Consider the following 11,942-nt stretch of genomic DNA (forward strand, 5'->3'; position numbering starts at 1 on the left):
TTTTGGAGGTTTTGTACTTTCTGCTGAAGTGTTCTCCTTAACCGCTTCAGCCCCGGAAGATTTTACCCCCTTCCTGACCAGAGCACTCTTTACAATTCGGCACTGCGTCGCTTTAACTGACAATTGCGCTGTCGTTGCGGCGTTGTACCCAACGCCAAAACGACCGGCGCAAAATTGAAGTCCCTTTTTTCCCACAAATAGAGCTTTCTTCTGTTGGTATTTGATCACCTCTGCGGTTTTTATTTTTTGGGTTATAAACAAAAGAACAGTGACAATTTTGAAAAAAACACAATGCACGAGGCAGGGGTGTCCTTTGTCACCCCTGCTTTTTGCATTAGCCATAGAACCCTTAGCAATTAAAGTAAGAGCCAACCCTGATATTGTCGGATTTCGATACAAGCAGGAAAAATTGATGTTATATGCTGACGATAACATGATCCTGCTTGGAGATGTAGACAAATCTCTTACAGAAGCCATGACCATCATAGTGGAGTTCGGCAGGTATTCGAGACTCCAGATTAACTGGACCAAATCCTGTCTGATGCTTATTGATGAAGGGGGGGGCCCCCCAATAATAACACGGTGCCCCTGACCACTTCATTCAGATACCTGGGGATCCAGGTGACACCTAGGATCAGAGATTACGCTAGATTAAATATATCCCCACTGCTACAAAAATTTAGAGAACGGATTAAAACATGGAATTCGCTCTGTCTGTCGGTTGCAGGCAGGGTGAATCTGATAAAAATGATTTTAATGCCCCAACTCTTATATGTACTTCATAATGCACCCATGGTAGTGACCCTAAAGACGTTCAGAATTATCAATTCCCTCTTTAGATTGCTTATATGGAAAGGCCGTGCACCCAGGATTAAACTCGAACATCTCCAGCGTCCTAAGGATGAGGGTGGGCTTGCCCTTCCCAATCCCTGGCTCTACTATATAGCTGCGCAGCTGCAGCAATTAACAGGTTTAATGCACACGGACACAGAGAAGGAGAGAACTATGGGTAGTTCCTCTGAACTGGTGATGCTGCACACAGTAAAAAGAGACTCTGTCCCGACGGCCTTGGAGGTGTTGGATTTTGCTAAATCAAATAAGCAATACCCGACCTATGACCTAATTCATAAAATCTGGTCTAAGACCAAATATTTACAGGCAGTGACAGGGTACACAGATTACAGTCCAATATGGTTCAATGCTACGTACCCAGAAATAGCCAAGCTACAACATGGGGCGATGTGGAGGAGATATGGGGTGCTATATATTAGACAGATTTTTCAGAATGGGAAAATGCACACATTTGAGGTTTTGCAGAGGCTCTTTGAGTTACCACAGTCTATGCAGTTTTACTACATGCAATTGAAACATGCTGTGGTGGCTCAGAGAAAATCCTCAGACTGGATCCCCTCACCCACACCTTTGTTTAATCTGATTGCAGGGGTTACCAACACTAAGGGATTTATTTCTCAATGTTACAGTATGCTACTACAGAACTTTTTAAGTAAACACCCTTTAGGTATGCTGGCGAAATGGGAGAAGGATGTTGGCCCACTTGATGGAGAACAATGGGAGGAGGTGTTGCAGGCGGTACCCACTTGCTCTCTAAATGTTACGCAGAGATTGACACAACTATACATCATCCTTAGAGTATACTATACTCCCCATAGACTGCATGTTATGGGCCTTCGGCCCACTCCACTCTGTACCAGATGCAAAAGGGAACATGGGGACCTGATCCACCTACTGTGGAGGTGCCCAAAGCTCCACCTTTATTGGAGGGGGGTGGTGGACACGGTTAACAGGGTATTTCAGGTTACGATGCCCACTGATCCAAAACACTGCCTGCTTAATGTAATAGATGAGCTGGGATGGGAGGAAAGTACTAGTGTGGCAATTACTAGAGTTATGTTTATGGCACGGAAACTAATAATGACACATTGGATATCAGAAGAGCCTCCTGCTCATAAAGAGTGGATTAATGCTATAGGGGAACTGTTGCGGAAGGAAAAAATAATTTACCAACACAGAGGCTGCCCACAGAAGTTTGAGAAAATATGGGGGCCTTCCACCTGGGCTTGCCCCGGTGGATTTGGTTGTGGGCAGATTGTTGGGTATGGTTATGTGAGGTATCACATGACATATAGTTGGAACCTTTTCTTTCTGTTATATACACCCTTATTTAATTTGTTTTCTTCTCATATTCATTGTGAGATGCTGGGGGATATTAACTAATTAATTAATAAAAAATAAATAAAATAAAAAAGATAATAGAAGGGGGTTATACTGTGTTCACAAGCCAAGTAGATAGGTTAATCAATGACTCAGGAAATGCTAGATTATTTATACAATCTGCGGTGCATGCAATTATGATGTTACTCAAGGTAAATTGTTGTATTGAATATAATTGTAATGTCGGTATGTTTTTTATATCAATAAAAACTTGTTTTTGGATAAAAAAAAAAAAAAAAAAAAGAAAAAAACACAATATTTTTTACTTTTTGCTATAATAAATATCCCAAGTTTTTTTTCAAAAGAACACATTTTTTCCTCAGTTTAGGCCAATACGTATTCCTCTACATATTGTTGGTAAAAAAAAAAAAAAAACAATAAGCAATAAGCGTATATTGATTGGTAAAAGTTATAGCGTCTACAAAATAGGGGATAGATTTATGCAGAGCTTTTTTTCTCAGAGAATAGGCACAGGAACTCAACCATGCCCGTCACACTCACATACCTGCCAAATGGCATCAAATAGTAGCTCTTCCCTCTGCATGCAACACCTCCCTCCACTGCCCTCATCTTCTCCCCCCTCCTTAAAAGCTCCACCATCTGTCATATGTCTTACCTTTGTTGCAATATTAATGTGAAGCACCTATCCGGCTGTAGTACCTCCCAGCATACTATACTATACTACAGTCACTTCCAAGGGAGATCATGCAGTAGGAGCTTCAACAACTGGTCACCAGGGAAAAAATGGAGACCACAGAGGGTGCAGCCTACCACGCACCCTCTCCTGCCCATGACTGCATTGAATCCTGGGCACCTGTTCTGTATCTCCCTTGTCCCTGTCCAGCACTCAGTGGGATCTGCGCAGGAGATCTGACCTGTGGGAGCTACTGGGAGATAAGCTATCACTTGTACATGCAGAAGCTGGACTTCAGTGTTACCAAGTGATAGTGGTGAGCAGGGAGCAGAAGACCTGAGCCAGAGGTGGTGGAACTGAGTTCCCCCTAGTTCCTGCTGAAAAAAAGCCCTGGATTTATGGCATTTTTATTATTATTTATTTTTCTACTCGTAATGGTGGCGATCAGCGATTTTTATCAGGACTGCGATATTGCAGCGGACAGATCGGACACTTTTGACACATTTTTGGGACCACTGGCATTTATACAACAATCATGCTATAAAAATGAGGTTTGGCGCTGCCTGATTTCACAATATATTCACAGGTTGCATCATTGATAAGGATAGTAGACTGGTATCACAATGCGGAAAATAAACAATGGATAACTTTAGAGGAAGATATAATAGGTCTGCAATTAAAATCCCTTCCATGGATTAAACCTCAATTTCGACCTGAAAAATAAAAGACTTAATTGATTTTTATGTTAGCAACTTTAAAAATATGGGATACAGTATTGAAAAAGGGGGGACTCTCCACAATGAACGGGCCAATGACTCCACTGTTCTCTGTTTTATTGAATGGAACAGGTTGGAGAACACAAGATTAGTTCAGACCCTAAAAGAAGGTAAACTTCCAAAATGACATGAAAGAGGAGTTCCACCCAGGGGGTCCATTAAAAAAAAAAAAAAAATTAAAAGTCAGTAGCTACAAATACTGCAGCTGCTGACTTTTAATTGGACACTTACCTGTCCCAGGGTCCAGCGATGCAGGGAATCGAAGCCCCGCTCGTCTCCCCCTCCGTTCAGCAGCGCCCGCATTGCAACTGTGGGAGCCGGGCTGTGGCTTCACAGCCTGGCACCCACTGCGCATGCGCGAGCGGCGCCGCGCGCCGTGATTGGCCGCTCAGTCACCTGGGACCTGTAATGGGTCCCAGATGATTGACTGGAGGGAGGGAGCAGAGCGGAGCCCTTCCTGTGCCGAGGGGGAAGTGATGTCACCAGCCCAGGCACTGGAAGAGGCAGACTACGAGGGACCCCCCTAGTAACAGGCATTTAGAGGTGAGTAAAAAAAAAATATATATCCAAATGTTTTTTTGGTTTTTTTTTAGGATTTTTCATGTATGCTTGTTTTTTTGGGGGAACTCCACTTGAATTTGGGTTGGAACATAATAATAAATGGATACAATATTATCAATTAAATACATATGTTGAAATATGTTGACACAGCAGTCTAGGATAGATAGACCATTAACTAAATTTGAACAAATATTAATAGAAGAATAAAAACCGACCCACTAAATCTAAAATGTATAAACTTCTACTTCCGGCGGGACCCCTTAATGAAATAGAGAGTCCGATATCAGTAGTAGAATGGGATAAGGCATTTTTATTAATACATAAATTCTCGGTGGCAGTTAAGCATCAAGAACACAATTATAAAATTTTGATGAGATGGTACTGGAGCCCAGCAGATTTGAATAAGATAAATAAAGACAATTCAGAAAAATGTTGGAGATGCTTAAGGGATAAAGGAACAGTGACACATATTTGGTATGAATGTCATGCAGTGAAGGAATTCTGGTATAAAATATTCGATAAATACAAATTGGCATCTGGAACCGAGATGCAACCAAGCGTAAAGGTCTTGATACTTTCTATAATGTAAGGAAACAGCGTCTAAGTCAAACAAATACAATACCCAATAAAAGTACCATCATCCCAAGTGTCTAATGCAAAAGCACAAAGCAGGAGGCAGAGAGTGGCCGCAGTTAGCTGCATCTGTCGGTCATTATCTCAATACCCCATGTAAGGGAAAATACGCCCTTTAAGGGCGGGGGGGGACTATTGCGGTACTGGATAAGGTGAAATATTCAGTACAAAAAAATAAAGAAAAAAATATAAAAGAATTTCATTTTAATAGAAAACATGATTAAAAAATGACAATGTCACATACAGTTGTAATTAAAAACGGAAGCAGTAAATACAACCAATTGGATTACAACCCATAGTAATAGTGGGCACAGATAGAGCTTGGATTCTCGACCGGTTTCGCGGTTTTAACCGCTTCCTCAGGAGAGCAGAATCTGTGATACAACATACAATAATTATAACCAATACAAAACAAAGAAATATATATTCTCAATGCAGCAAAATGTATTAAACACTACTTTAAACATTTACATACAGTCTAGGTAGAAAAAGGATGAGCTCACCCGTTCAGCAATTCCCTGTGGGTGTACAAGGCCCCAAGTGGTTCCCCCTGTGGCGGACACAGGGGATAACAGACAGCCTCTGAATAAGTAAATTTTATAAAAATTATATACTGAATATCAACTAGGGAGTATATAAAAGAGAAGTAGGGGGGGTTGTGCCGGAAGTGTGTCTCTACAGTAAAAGCCAGTGTGCAAATAAAGAACCGAAAAAACAGTGAAGGTGAGTGACAGTGAGGAGAGGGGGAGGGGGGGGGGGGGGGGGGGGGGAGGGGGAGAGAAGGAGGGGAGCGGAAAAAAGAGAGGAAGGAAGAGGGGGGGGGGGGGGGAAACGGGAAAAGGGGAAGGGAGGAAGGGAAGGGGGGGGGGGGAAGAGGGGGGGGGAAGGGGAAGAGGGGGGGGGGGGAAGGGGGGAAAAAGGGGGGAAAAGAGAAGAAGCAGGGAGGGGAGAGACCCCTGGTATAGAGTGTAACGAGAAAGGCTATATTAAAAGGAGTTGCACACAAGAATAAAGAACTAGCACTCACCCCAGGAGTACTAGTTATTGTAGACACATAGACTGGAATGATTGCGGGCCATATAGTAGAGGGTCCTATAGCGAATATATAGGGGACATCAACCGCTGTAAGGATGGCACTGCAAGCCACTCCTCCCCTCCACACACAGGTGGGCTAGAGATGTATATCAAAGAGGGTCACAGCCGAGGCTGCAAACAAAAATAGTAATGGATTACCATAACAGCAGGGTCTTAGAAAAAAGTAGCCCAACAGTCAAGAACAGCCATCTAGAAGGGGTTAAGGTAGCCGGTTGAAAGTGGTGTAAAAACAGGAGTATCAAAAAGGTACTCCAGTAGTACAGCAGGCGATCACACAGGGAGCGCCATATAAGTAAAACACATGAGAAAGTTCAACAGGGATACAAGTAGTGGAAAACCGCTGTGGGTAAGTGCTGCCGCTCTCTCTCTCCTCCTATCTCCCCAGTTTTGAACAATATCGTTTTCCACTACTTGTATCCCTGTTGAACTTTCTTTACTTTTTACTAGATGGCTGTTCTTGACTGTTGGGCTACTTTTTTCTAAGACCCTGCTGTTATGGTAATCCATTACTATTTTTGTTTGCAGCCTCGGCTGTGACCCTCTTTGATATACATCTCTAGCCCACCTGTGTGTGGAGGGGAGGAGTGGCTTGCAGTGCCATCCTTACAGCGGTTGATGTCCCCTATATATTCGCTATAGGACCCTCTACTATATGGCCCGCAATCATTCCAGTCTATGTGTCTACAATAACTAGTACTCCTGGGGTGAGTGCTAGTTCTTTATTCTTGTGTGCAACTCCTTTTAATATAGCCTTTCTCGTTACACTCCTATACCAGGGGTCTCTCCCCTCCCTGCTTCTTCTCTTTTCCCCCCTTTTTCCCCCCTTCCCCCCCCCCTCTTCCCCCTTCCCCCCCCCTCTTCCCCCCCCCCCCCCTTCCCTTCCTCCCTTCCCCTTTTCCCGTTTCCCCCCCCCCCCCCCCTCTTCCTTCCTCTCTTTTTTCCGCTCCCCTCCTTCTCTCCCCCTCCCCCCCACCCCCTCCCCCTCCCCTCTCCTCACTGTCACTCACCTTCACTGTTTTTCGGTTCTTTATTTGCACACTGGCTTTTACTGTAGAGACACACTTCCGGCACAACCCCCCCCTACTTCTCTTTTATATACTCCCTAGTTGATATTCAGTATATAATTTTTATAAAATTTACTTATTCAGAGGCTGTCTGTTATCCCCTGTGTCCGCCACAGGGGGAACCACTTGGGGCCTTGTACACCCACAGGGAATTGCTGAACGGGTGAGCTCATCCTTTTTCTACCTAGACTGTATGTAAATGTTTAAAGTAGTGTTTAATACATTTTGCTGCATTGAGAATATATATTTCTTTGTTTTGTATTGGTTATAATTATTGTATGTTGTATCACAGATTCTGCTCTCCTGAGGAAGCGGTTAAAACCGCGAAACCGGTCGAGAATCCAAGCTCTATCTGTGCCCACTATTACTATGGGTTGTAATCCAATTGGTTGTATTTACTGCTTCCGTTTTTAATTACAACTGTATGTGACATTGTCATTTTTTAATCATGTTTTCTATTAAAATGAAATTCTTTTATATTTTTTTCTTTATTTTTTTGTACTGAATATTTCACCTTATCCAGTACCGCAATAGTCCCCCCCCGCCCTTAAAGGGCGTATTTTCCCTTACATGGGGTATTGAGATAATGACCGACAGATGCAGCTAACTGCGGCCACTCTCTGCCTCCTGCTTTGTGCTTTTGCATTATACTTTCTATAATACTGGGATCATTGAGATTTATAAAAACGGACATCCTTCACCATATGTTAAATGCAGCCAGGACGATAACAGTTTAAAAATGGAGAAAAATAAATGGCCCCTACAATAATGGAATGGATGTGTGAAATGAACAAAATACAATATATGGAAGAACAGATAAGGAGAGAAGGGATGGAAAAAGATCAGAAGCCCATAATGTGGCATCAATGGGATCAGTTTCGGACCTCGATAAAAATGATACAATTTTTGTGAATGGGAAGAGTATACACTGTAAAAAGGGGGAGGGAAGAGAAAGGGGGAAAAAAGGGAAGGAGAAATTTTCTTTCCTTTTTTTTTTTTTTTTATCATTATTCATGGAAAGTATTAAAAGTGTAATAGTATAGAAAGGATGAATGGTTGGGAAGAATGATGGAGTATGGATATGGTAAAGGAATATATGTCAGATTGTCAGATGGTATAGTTTAGTATAGGTCAATAGATGATTAGACGATATTTTAAGGAGAGGATACTATATAATACTATAATGTTCAATTTGATGATGAAAGCTATTTATATGTGTAAGATATCACGTACGGGACATGAAAAGCTGTAGCCAGCTGCCATCTTGCGTGGAAGTAGCCATGACATTTTGGCTAACCATGTAACATTACAGAGAAATCTGAACTCCCTCCTCCCTTGTCTTAGGAATTCAAAGCTTTTTAAGTTCAACAGAAAAGGTTATCTCAACAGAGAAAACAGAACCAGGTTAGGTCAGTAGAAAAACAGCTTGTGAAAGGGCAGAGTGTTAAGGCGTAAAACTGTCACCCTCTCCATTCAGAGACCCAACAGGCCTCGGTTGTAAATTGTCTGAATACACCTCAGTGGGATAAGTATGAAATTTCAGCATGTTTCATAACTTCCGACTTAGTAGTTGGCACAGCCATAATATGGACATATTTAGTTTCCTCAGATAATTTGTAACATTTCAAGTCCAGACACCCCTATGTCGGGTCATATGGGAAACCACTGGTACCACTTATTCCTCCTAAGCAGACTATACATTATAGATATGGCATGTTTAGACTTGTTTTGAAGGAAATCTCACGTGGAATAATAATATGGATATTTGCAGTCTGTAAACACGATAGATGCAGATATATGAATATGTATCACAAAATCTACCTGGGACGTGGTCATGAGTGTAGACACCTCCCAGCAACCAACCCCTAAACAAGATGACCAGACGATTGGTCACTGGTCGCTGTCAACACCCCCTTTGATTAGACAGAAAAGAGGAAATGCCAAGACAATAGTCAGTTCTCCTTTTACCATCCAAGAAGAAACATCTGCCAAGTTGAGAACCGATTACCCAGCTCATCGATCGAACTCTGATCAACCCTTGGACATTAATTGCAAGTATTCTTCCTTCCCAATTCTACCTTATTGCTCTGTGGCTGCATATTGTCTTTATCTTTTGAAACATCTTTTTTCTGTAAATGTTTTATGTGCATCAACTTTGACCTTTTCATAATAAACCCTTATGTTGAAAAGTGTTAACCTTGTCTCTAAAGCTCTTAATGCAAGCTATAAACGAACCTGCCTCTTGAAGGGCGCTACTGTTGTAGAGTAAGACTCTGAGCAGACCTGTCTGTGGTGGCAGTGTGTGTGGCAGACGCTTATTCTAAAATTATAATTAGTATTGCTAAAATTACGAGTCTCCCCCGGCTCAGTCTTTTAAACGGGGGTGGTGGCAGTTAAAGGGTTAATTGTGTAATTAGCCCAGTGACAATCACTCTCAGGCTGCTCGCACCTAGATTGTGGTCCCGCAAGCTGGAAAATCTTTGTGTGGGCGCAGCTGAGAGAGGCATTGTTACGTAAGTGACAGCGTGGTGTGAGGTTGGCCGGTCCTTCGTTGCAAGTTAGCGAGGAGGGCAGGGATCTGACACCCGCGTTCGTCACAATATGTATTTGTATAATTGTTTTAAAAGTAATACAGAGAGATTGAAAAATCGCAATAAGCGTATATTGATTGGTTTACGCAAAAGTTATAGTAAGGCAACATAATGTCATTTCGCCCAGCCGTGCCATTCTGCTGCAGTAAAACTGCGGCGGCTGGTCAGGAAGTGGTCAAGATAACTTTGTAAACTGGATTTGTTTGTAAAAACAATTGAGTACCATTTACCAATTTACATTTCTGGTGATGATGGAAGTTTATGTTGGAAGAAGAATACAATCCATGTCTCTAATCACAATCTCATTGTCCCTGTTTGCTCCACCCTCATACTAACTAACAGGACCGAGACTGAGACACACATGGATCTCCACACAAAAAATGTTTTACGGTCCAACAGTATGTCGGCATTAAACCTCCATCTTCCTGAAAATCATGTTCTGGTGCAAATATTATCCACCGCCCGGCCACATTGTACTGAGGACGGGTGGCATTGTACTGCGGAAGAGTGGCATTGTACTGCGGACATGGCATTGTACTGAGGATGGGTGGCGTTGTACTGCAGACGTGGCATTGTACTGAGAATGGGTGGCGTTGTACTGCAGACGTGGCATTGTACTGAGAATGGGTGGCGTTGTACTGCAGACGTGGCATTGTACTGCAGGGAGGTGGCATTGTACTGTGGACAGGTGGCATTGTACGGACGGACGGGTGACCTCTGTAGGCAAAGTGATGTGCTGGTACATTGCTGCCTACTCCCAGGTTTAGGTTGCGTGCATGTTCGGCTCCATCCCCGGCTCCCACTGTGATTGTCCACAGCAGGAGCTTGTTAGCAAGTTCTTGCCAATGAGTCACACCCAGGACCAGCTGATCAACTGTGTCCAATCACAGCTCAGAGCTCTGTGTTGGGTTGTGATCTGTCAGTGATCATTAGTATAAAGCAGCACACTGTACACACATTACACAGAGTTATGGAACATATTTAACCCCTTCATCACCCCTAGATCTTAACCCCTTCTCAGCCAGTGTCATATTTCTAGTATTGATCACTGTATTAGTGTCACTGGTGATGTCAGTTCCCCCCAGCGGCGGTTAGTGTCAGATCGCACTATCACAGTCCCACTAGAAGTCCTTTATCTCCACCATTTGTAGTATAAAACAAATAAAAAAAGAAAAATTCCAGTACATATCCCATAGTTTGTAGGTGCTATAACTTCCAAGCAAACCAATCTATATACACGTATTGGGATTTATTTATTTTTTTGTATCAAAAACATGTAGTAGAATACATTTGGGACAATATTTATAAATCAAAAATTTTTTTTGGTTATGTTTTTTTCCCCCATCCCATGGAGAGGGTGCAGTGGATGATGGGATCAGTACTGGAGAGGGTGCAGTGGATGATGGGATCAGTACTGGAGAGGGTACAGTGGATGATGGGATTGGTACTGGAGAGGGTGCAGTGGATGATGGGATCAGTACTGGAGAGGGTGCAGTGGATGATGGATCAGCACTGGAGAGGGTGCAGTGGATGATTGGATTGGTACTGGAGATGGTGCAGTGTATGATTGGATCGGTACTGGAGAGGGTGCAGTGGATGATGGTATCAGTACTGGAGAGGGTGCAGTGGATGATGGGATCAGTACTGGAGAGGGTGCAGTGGATGATGGGATAGGCACTGGAGAGGGTGCAGTGGATGATGGGATCAGTACTGGAGAGGGTGCAGTGGATGATTGGATCAGTACTGGAGAGGGTGCAGTGGATGATGGGATCAGTACTGGAGAGGGTGCAGTGGATGATTGGATCAGTACTGGAGAGGGTGCAGTGGATGATGGGATCGGCACTGGAGAGGGTGCAGTGGATGATGGGATCAGTACTGGAGAGGGTGCAGTGGATGATGGGATAGGCACTGGAGAGGGTGCAGTGGATGATGGGATCAGTACTGGAGAGGGTGCAGTGGATGATTGGATCAGTATTGGAGAGGGTGCAGTGGATGATGGGATCAGTACTGGAGAGGGTGCAGTGGATGATGTGATCAGTACTGGAGAGGGTGCAGTGGATGATGGGATCGGCACTGGAGAGGGTGCAGTGGATGATGGGATCAGTACTGGAGAGGGTGCAGTGGATGATGGGATCGGTACTGGAGAGGGTGCAGTGGATGATGGGATCAGTACTGGAGAGGGTGCAGTGGATGATGGGATAGGCACTGGAGAGGGTGCAGTGGATGATGGGATCGGTACTGGAGAGGGTGCAGTGGATGATTGGATCAGTACTGGAGAGGGTGCAGTGGATGATGGGATCGGCACTGGAGAGGGTGCAGTGGATGATGGGATCGGTACTGGAGAGAGTGCAGTGGA

The 11,942-nt window shown here is 43.6% G+C and overlaps 1 protein-coding gene across 1 annotated transcript in view; it reads right to left on the reverse strand.

The window, feature by feature from the left end:
- The window catches only part of LOC141121905 (uncharacterized), a 619,894-nt gene that overhangs the window by 271,818 nt on the left and 336,134 nt on the right, over positions 1-11,942 (reverse strand). The window lies entirely within an intron of this gene.

This window comes from Aquarana catesbeiana, unplaced genomic scaffold (assembly GCF_042186555.1).
Source record: "Aquarana catesbeiana isolate 2022-GZ unplaced genomic scaffold, ASM4218655v1 unanchor233, whole genome shotgun sequence".
Taxonomy (NCBI): Eukaryota; Metazoa; Chordata; class Amphibia; order Anura; family Ranidae; genus Aquarana; species Aquarana catesbeiana.